This window comes from Halyomorpha halys, unplaced genomic scaffold, assembly GCF_000696795.3.
Source record: "Halyomorpha halys isolate HHAL.00 unplaced genomic scaffold, Hhal_1.1 Scaffold1469.1, whole genome shotgun sequence".
NCBI classification, from domain to species: Eukaryota; Metazoa; Arthropoda; class Insecta; order Hemiptera; family Pentatomidae; genus Halyomorpha; species Halyomorpha halys.
In genome coordinates, this window is record NW_027109240.1 from 118,773 (window position 1) to 128,265 (window position 9,493).

The window sequence follows — 9,493 nt, forward strand, 5'->3', positions numbered from 1 at the left end:
ATTTTATATAACCAGCTACATTACTTTCATAATCATTTCAAAACCTTACTCGAATATTTGTTACATCAAAACTTATGGCCGAAATCCATGTTAAAGAGAAGGAATACAACAAAAGTAAACATTTTCTTTTAAAAGCATGGAAAGAAACAAAATATGAGCTTCAAATTTTAGAAAAGAAGAAACAAAACACACAACGTTAATATTGGGCGGCTGTGGACAGTAGACAGAGGGCACCATTTTATGGACGAAATTCCCTAAATGACAAATGACATGAGGTAAAAACAATTGTACATTGGTCTTTATACCTCTGTTCAGGCCGAATCCGACCAGAGGCGAGGCATGTTCGTGTGATTAATCTTACTTGAGGATTTGAGTGCATAAATAGAAAAGAAAAAATGGTTGGCTATGGTACTACTTTTCATTTTAAACCCAAATGATGAAGTTTTAATTTTCCTTCCTCATAACTATGTACTTGTACGAAAAATAAAAAGCAAATTGTACGCAGAATCGAACATTTTCACTCGTGTTTAACGATTTGCATATTAGGAAACAAATTTGGTTTCATTTTCCAGTAAAATCCTTATTCGGACTACAGCCTTTTTTTATATTTCCAAAGATCGGGCTGGATGATCCAATATCAATTTTATCATATTCTAGACCATACTTTTGCATAGTTTTCTAGAAATATTTTGTTTGAGATAGCTAATATTTCGAACACGGCTCGTTTGATATGCTCCAAATTTAAAGTGTAAAAACAATAACAGCAAACAAAAACATCAGTATACCTTTTGTTGAATTCCATCCACTATACAATAGCCATCGCTATACATGCGCTAAACTATTACTTAGCGTAATTCAATTAAAGATAATCGACCCATGTCCAATTCTCAACTATTTTATTTATTTATTTTTTTATTTTATTCATTTAAAAAATTACATCCAATATGATCCGACCAGGGCCCAGTTTCATAATGAAAGCTAATAGTATTAGTTCAAAATACAAGAATAGAAACAACACTAATGCTTTTTTTACCATAATAGGGAGGACTATTAGTGATATTACAGGAGTTAGAAAGAACTAAAGTACAAGTTATTATTGTACAAATCAGTGTAATTGAATTAAAGATAAATCGACAAGACTAATAGTATTAGTTTGTACTTTATTATGAAATAGGGCCCTGATGACATCTATTGGTCGGTGCTAGAATAAGACATAATAATTATTGACTTAAGTGAAATGTAAATACCATATTACAGTTTTGACTAATAGGGCATTGTGAAGACTGTACAATTTTCAAGCTAGATAAGTGCAATATGAATTAGTCTCAAGTGATACAATTAATAATTTAATTAATACAACAATAACAACTACTAATACAATTAATAACAACTACTAAAATGAAAATAAAGTAAAAAACAAACACAAAATAAGCATTATTCAAAAAAATTAAATTAAGTTTAAAAAAATATTAATAATAACTTAAAGGATTTTGAAGTGAATAATAAAGCTCCAAATTTACAATTAGTGAATTAATATAATAATGAGAATAAAACAAGATGATAAAAATCTAATAAAAGTAAGGATCCAATAATAGGGGTATTCATGATCTTTAGTTTAACATGTTAAAGCGTGTTAAATGGAGAAACATTTCCTTCTTTTACCATGAACGATATAAGGGGTATTCATGATCTTTGGTTTAACATGTTAAAGCGTGTTAAATGGAAAAAAATTGCCTTCTTTTACCGTGGTAAAACGAAATAACATTTAACATGGCTGAGAGTCTGTTACTTGGTCTGTTAAATGAAGAATGACGTCACACAATAGACCAGTTGAGATCGCCGCCAGTTTTGTTGTGACAGCTCAGTTCTTTCGTGTGTTTGTGGTATTCATACCCCTGTTATTAAACCAGAATGGATAAGTTTAATGATACATTTGAGAAAAAAAAACAGAAGAGGTAACAAGGAACAAATTAGATGGACGGTTAATGAAGTGACGAAGCTGTTGGAAATTTTATTACATCTTAAAGAATCATTTGAGGTAAGTGTACAATTAATTGTTTCTATACATATTTAAATTAAATATATGAATTTATAAAACTTCGGGTTCATAAAGGAAATTCAACCAGGAATAAAATTGTATAAGTGAGCATTGCACTTTGAAAACAATAGAAAATAATAATAAAGACTGATTTTACTACATGATGGTTGAGGGTTCTGTCAAATGAAACACAAATAAGTTGGTGTAGCTTATTTAATTGTGCCGTTTCGGTTAGAGTTTCTAGCCTTCATCAGGGCTAAGGACAGAACAAGATAACTACCAATAAGTATATAAAATAAAAAATAAAATATATACAGAGTGACATAAAGTGAATAATTTCACTAGTATATCATCCACGGTCAACTATCTCTCATAATTATAATTATAACATATAACATGGCTAAATAGGCCTGTTAAATGGAGAATGACGTCACGCAACAGACCAGCTGAGCTTGTCACCATGTTGTTTGTTGTTGTGTTAGGTTACTTGCTTTTGTGTTTTGATTGTGTTAGTATTGTTTTGGATGTATTTAGATTTAAAAATAATGAAGCAATGGATGACAATAATAATAATGTAATGACAGTTGTTAATTAGCTCATCTTGATTCTCTCCCTCACAAGTTAGAAAATCAACAATGCACACAGAACTTTTCACTCAATTTAGGCTTGTTGTAACAAATAACTTTAGCAAAAACTTAGAAGTAAAATGTAATATGAAGTTCTGGAAGGAAAGGTTATAAAACAAGTTGCACAGAAAATCCGCTAGGAGCTCCTCTGCATTTAACATTTAACATGACTTTAAATAGGGCTACTCACAATCCTATACTTATAACATTTAACATGGCAAGACATTTTACATTTAACACATCATCATTAATACCCCTAATATCTATTACTAAGCACACACTATAAGGGCAGAATCTCAGTTTTTGTGTTTTTTTCTGAATAAGATGACCTTTATTCAGAAAAAATACCCATATATAGGAATACCTAGTTTTAATACGGTTACAACGATCGATATTTTAAAAAATGTATAAATCCTAGACGCAACTATAGAACAGGTGGAACATCTCTTTATCTAAATCTCAATTAAATTTGCCAAACTGTGCTTTAATTGTAGCCAGCATCTGTTTTTCAACACAGGACACTCTCTCCTTCCTTTCTTATCTACGTTTTATTTTTCGCATTCTATTTATATTACATTAAAAATTTAAAAATAATTTCAAAAGTGAGTATAATGTTGGAAAGCTTACTAAAAAGAGAAGTTTTAGTGCAATTTACAAATTTCAGGCTTGAAAAGTTATTTCCGCAAGATAAAAACAAAAAATTTCAAAGTTTAGCAATCCTAAATTTTTTAAAAATATCGATCATTGTAACCATATTAAAAACTAGTTAAGGTTAGTATATTTCGTGACTGGTATTCTTAAAGCAAATTTGATGAGCTTTCCAATGACTGTTTTAATTTTACTGTAGGGCCAATAATATAGGAAATATGGCTATTTTTATTAAGAAAAGTCGTGTTGTTCAGAAAAAAAAAAATACAAAAACTGAGATTCTTCCCTAATCGTCGAAAATCGGACATAAGTCAATTAAACTTTTATTGTTGTAGTCGGGGTATAGAATCACCACTCGGAGTTTCTCGACTTCTGTTACATCCTGTATTTCAAATCGGCACCGCCCATATATTTAACTACGAAAGGATCCATCATTTAATAAAAAATTAAGATAATAAAAAAAAAACCTTAGAATGTATCACACCAGATGTGGTCAACGGATTATTTATAAGTTCAACAGAAATGGTAGAACTTCGGAGTTTTGAATATATACATTCAAGGATTTTTTATTAAATATATTATCGTAATGTAAATACAGCTTTCGCACCATTTATATTGAGTAGGGTTTAAAAACAAATTTGATTTATTACAATATATTGCATAATAAAATATATTTATTAATTAAAATAATTCTGAATATATATACTCAAAACTCCGAAGTACTATAATTCTGTTCCAGTTGAACTTATAAATAATCCAATCCTTTGACTGCATCAACTACGATGCATTCTAAGCTTGTTTTTTTTTTATTATTTTAATTTTTTATTAAATGATTAGAGGGTTACCCCCTCCCCAAAACCGAATGGCATGCCACCCCATTTTACTAATTATAGAACTGTTTCGCAAAATGCGTTCTTCATCAGTTAAACTCAAGTTTTTATGACCCATTTTTTTATTCCACATAATATGTAAAATAAAATATTACACGCTGATCATATTTAAAATGAAATATTACACACTGATCATATATAAAATAAATTATTACACGCTCATCACTAAAAACATTTTTTTATGTAATAGAGAGATAACAGATAATATAATAAATCAAATTTATTCTTAAACTCTACTCAACATAAATAGTGCCAGTAATCCAAATCCAGTAAAAAAAATTATTTTAACAACAAAAAATTTGGTATGTAGCGCGCATCACAAAATGTCCACTAAACAAAACATCCTATATACGTCCCCGAGTACATAAGTCTTGCTATTTTTCTGATTTCTGAAAAAAAAAAAATCCAAATCCAGGAAAGGTGAAATTTTTACAATTCCAATACTTCCCCTTACTATATATATCTCATACAGGTAAGTGAAAATAAAAATCTAATGCTGTGGGACCATCATACAACTTTCAATGACCTTCAATAGGTGAAAATAAAAAACTAACTATTGTCATAAAAATAAAAAACACAAAAACAGTCATTTATAAATTCGGTTTTCTTCTTTAGTTAACAGCGCTGACGAAGAAAAATCGCAAATATTCGGACACCTTGCTAAAACCTTTATTCCGCATCCTGATATCCTTAACCCAATTCATCTTGAATGTATTGAAGCAGAACTAAATATTCCACTCCAAATGACCCTTCCACCTAAAGCATTTCATCAGAAATATCCAGTATCATCCAGATTACCTAACCGCAAAGCTCGTTGATATGACCTAATAACATCCCATATCCTAAAACTTCTTCCTAGAAAAGCCATTCTATTCTTCACCTACATATATAACGCCGTTCTCCGTTCCACATATTTCCCTGACCCATGGAAATTGTCTATAGTCAAAATGATACCCAAACCCCATAATAAGCCAGCAGAATACCCATCCTATCTCTGTATTACCTATCATGGGCAAAATCTTCGAAAAACACATTTTCAAACGCTTATACCCCATCCTTGAATCCTTGATAAAAATGTTTTTAGAGTGCTACCATTGGGTAGTTTCTCTACATGCTTGTACCATACCATTATGATTTCCTCAAATTTACTTGATGCACTTATGTACAGTTGTAAATATCAATAAATAAATTTTTTTTAAAAATTCTTTAGTTAATAATGAAATTCTTTCATGTTTATAATTAAAATATTTTTGATGACTAATAACAATGAGAAATGATTAATGATTTCAAACAAACAAAATTAAAGGCACTCAAGATGAAGAATGATCTTGCAAATATTAATCATCATTTTATTTTACATTGATATAACTAGTTTAATCAAAATCTTAAAAACTAATACTTTTATCTAAAAAAAAAGAGAAACAACATTTTTTGAAATGCTTTGGCAAATATAATGAAAACTACTACTCGTAGGCAAATAATTATTATTAACTACTTCATGCTGGATTTATTGAGCTTCAATCCCAAACGGAACACGTCATGTTCAATAATTACCTAGATATAGTTGGCTCATTCAACGTCAACTGAGTACACTTTGGAACCTTACCATATCAGATTTTCTTAAAATAGCAATATACTTGGGATAATGTAAAATTATATTGAGAGATGTCAACTAGTTTTTGAATTACAAAGCTGTTAAATCCTCAGAAATGAGATTAAAAAAAAAGAGAACAACAAATTTTAGATGTCGATTTTTCACTAATAAAAAGGCCAAGATTCAGTGAGCAGAATTATTCATCATATACTCATCTCTTAAAAACCAATAAAAAAGAACATTCTTTAGATTCTATTCTTCCTATTATAGCTTACAGTTTGCCATTTTAATAATCTCAGAATGTTTGTTGAAAATAAATCAAAAAAGGCAATCATCGTAGGAGAGCTGGTTAATATTTTTGTCAACATCCCAGAAGGCTGATGACTCAGCATGAGATGCTGAACTCATAGCTGATATGCAGGTCTGATCTTTATGATCGATTTGATGATCTCTGATCGATTTCGGGCTGATATAGATGCAAGCTAGGGCTGATATAGATGCAATCCTAGCAAACCTCTTTATCACCTTTTATATTTTTGAGTTTATTTAAGTTTCACATATACATATCAGGTAATACAAATTTTAAAAGTAATGATAGAATTTTATGAAGGAGACATAAAATGGTGAGAGTATTTCTTGTAACGAGGCAGAATTACAAATCTTTCATTTACCCAACGTTCCAGAATGGACTATATATACATATATATACAAACATGCCGTTTTTCGATTTCAGGCGCTTTTCAAATAATGCTCGATTTAACTATCTTAAAGTTCCCTCTTTCCGTTTTAAGCTAATATTTTCAAGGCGATACAGGACCGTCACTCCCGAGAGTCTTAGCGGGGTGGGTCCGACGGGGAAGGATTGCCTTTTTTTGTGTGTTATGATCTCCTCTAGTTAGCTTGTGACATGTCGTACATCAACCAACCTACTTGCTGTAATTGTCTGTTTGTAAAGTCAGATTAGTAAGGCTACCATGGAGAGCGGAAGTGGAGGGTTTCATACCATTTTTTAATATATATATATATATTGATTTATTAAACAAATACAATACCTACAGAGAAAAGTATACAAATATACATACATACATATTTACAGTGCAACAATACAATCCATGTTAATTGTTACAGCGTTGTTAATTTTAAAGCTTTCATGAAAACAGACATGGATAATGATTAAGTATATCATTATTAGATGTATCAGGAGATTCATTTATTTTCATAAGTGTCTCATACCATTGAAACGTTTTTCACAATTTTGTTTTGGTAATGAACGCAAGGTGCGTCTAAGTCATCGGAAAAAAAAATGATAATACGAATGAATCACATCATATATCTAAATCAGGAAATGTAGTTTTCTAATTAAACAATTAGATCGAAAAAAACTAATTATTTAGTTTAAATCTGATATAGTATGGTTCCAAAGTGTGTTAAATTGACGTAGAATGGCCCAGTTTTTTAAAAACCAAAATCATTTTCTAAACAAGTTAATTATAAATGAATTATTACATTATTTGGTGAAAAATTTATAATATTGGATTTATTATCTCTTCAGCGTAGCTTATTGATGTTTTTATCCAATTTTGACACTATGTAAATACATTAAAAATGAGTCATATCTTATTGAGTCATATTAAAAATAAATTCAGTAAATACTGATTTTTCGTTTTTTGGGGAAAAAATATGGGATTTGAAAAACTTATCTAAGAAAATACTGAACATAAATAGTTCTATCAAGAGTTCCTTTTCAAGTACGTTAAATACACCATAATGTAGTTTTTAATAATCATTTTCCTGAGAATAGATGTTTTTATATTTACCAAAATAAACTCAAAAAATGACGATTTATCGTTATTTGAAGGGGAAAAAAACATATATATATGTATATACATTGGTTTACAGAAAACAGTATCTAGGGAATTAATGGAACATAAAGAATTCTATTGGGCCCAAATTGAAGTTTTCAAATTTACTTTAAAGTAGCTTAAAATGGTATTTCAGAAATTTTTAATCCTTTCTAAATTATTGGCTTAAACTTAAAAATATGGGGCAGCCAATTTGAAAAATCTTCTATATAAGACCAACCAGACCCCCAGGGATTGGTTAACATTTGACCATTTGTATAAAAGAATCTATTAACAAAATTCAATTTACACTTAATCCTAGCTATAGCTTCTTTTTTTTTCTATTTTTACCGGACAATAAAATAAATAAATAAACATCTTTTGTAAATATTATTTGTTTAATACTGTACAGAATACATTTTTACTAGACCAATAAAAGATATTAATAAATGCCTATTTTTTTTTTTTTTATAAATTTTTAAATTTACTCATTAGTAAACAAAAATATTCAGCCATTTGAAACTTATACCTAAAAATCTATAACCATCACACAAATCATTATTACTGATAAGTTTCAGTTCTCAATCTAAGATGACAATTCAGGACAGTCGACTTGGACAATAGGTGAATCAACATAACCCAATACTTACAAGTAACTGTACTATTCCTTGAATATTCAGAAGCTGCTTAGGATTTAATTATTATCAACACAACTTCTTCTTATCTGAGTAGAATGTCCTAGATAAAGTAGGTTATCCAGCATAACAAAGTGTCCATGAGTAAAAATTTGAATTATTTTTCAAATCCTCTCAGAAGTCAGAGAGGACACTACTAAGGCGGCAAGAGGAGGGATGAATGTTATCTAGAGCAGTTGTATCTTATCAGTCTAAACAAAGTTCTTCACAATTCTGGGTTAGTTTCAAAAAATAGAAATCATCATGCTTTCTAGTATTTTTAAATATTATATCATTTGAGCAATAGTTATTGCTCATAACTAGGCAGTGACTATGTCTGTCTGATAAATTTCTTTTAGTCCAAGGTCAAATTCTTGGTATTTTCTTATTTTCATTTGTAATTAATTAGTTAGATACACTTAAATGTCTAATTGATCATAGACATTCAATGATGTAAATGATTCTTTCCATTTTATTTGTTCCTGATAATGTGTGACGTTATGTATTACCTCTTAGTACATTAATATCAGCCAGTTCCATTAAGCTTGTATACAGGCATTTTCCATACTTCGGTTGTAGTACAATAATAAGTGGAAACTTCATCATTGTACACCAATCTCCTAATTTCCAACAGTAGTATACCATGGTGATACCATGATCCAATAATGTGCGAACCCCATTTAATAAAAAGTATACTTCTCAAGAAATGAACATGAACTGAGGCAGAACAAAATTTGTTTTCTAATTTTATAACAGATATACTGACATTTTTAAAAAACATAGAATTTAGCATCTTGATGGCAGCTATATCAAAATATTTTTAAAACGCAGACCTTGGCACACCAGCCAGAGGACGGCGTAAGGAGGGGGTTACTGCCTGTCGACTGAACTAAGCATGCAAAAAACACAGAACTGAAATCTGTTGCTACCCCCAAAATTCTTTCTGGTAAAATATCCAGTTTCCAAAAAAAAAGTTGTGCTTATGTTTTGTTTTATAAATTACTGTCCTAAATTTTGTACCTCTTAAAAAGCAGTATGAAGGTACACAAGTCTGAGTCAATGACTAAGTTTGAGGTTCCACAGTCTTTTGTACAGGCCTAAGTAACAATCATAACAACCTCTCCAAAATTATAAAAGTCTTACAAACAAAAGAAATTAATAAATTAGTATAATATTTTTCCT

General features: G+C 29.8%; 1 protein-coding gene across 2 annotated transcripts in view; it reads right to left on the reverse strand.

The window, feature by feature from the left end:
- The window catches only part of LOC106689795 (uncharacterized), a 17,391-nt gene extending 8,924 nt beyond the window's left edge, over positions 1–8,467 (reverse strand). For both annotated transcript variants that reach the window (XR_010843436.1, XM_014434978.2), the window contains exon 1: positions 8,288–8,467. The gene's annotated coding sequence lies outside the window, so the exon portion shown is untranslated. The remainder of the gene's footprint in view (positions 1–8,287) is intronic.
- Between the last annotated feature and the right edge of the window lie 1,026 nt (positions 8,468–9,493).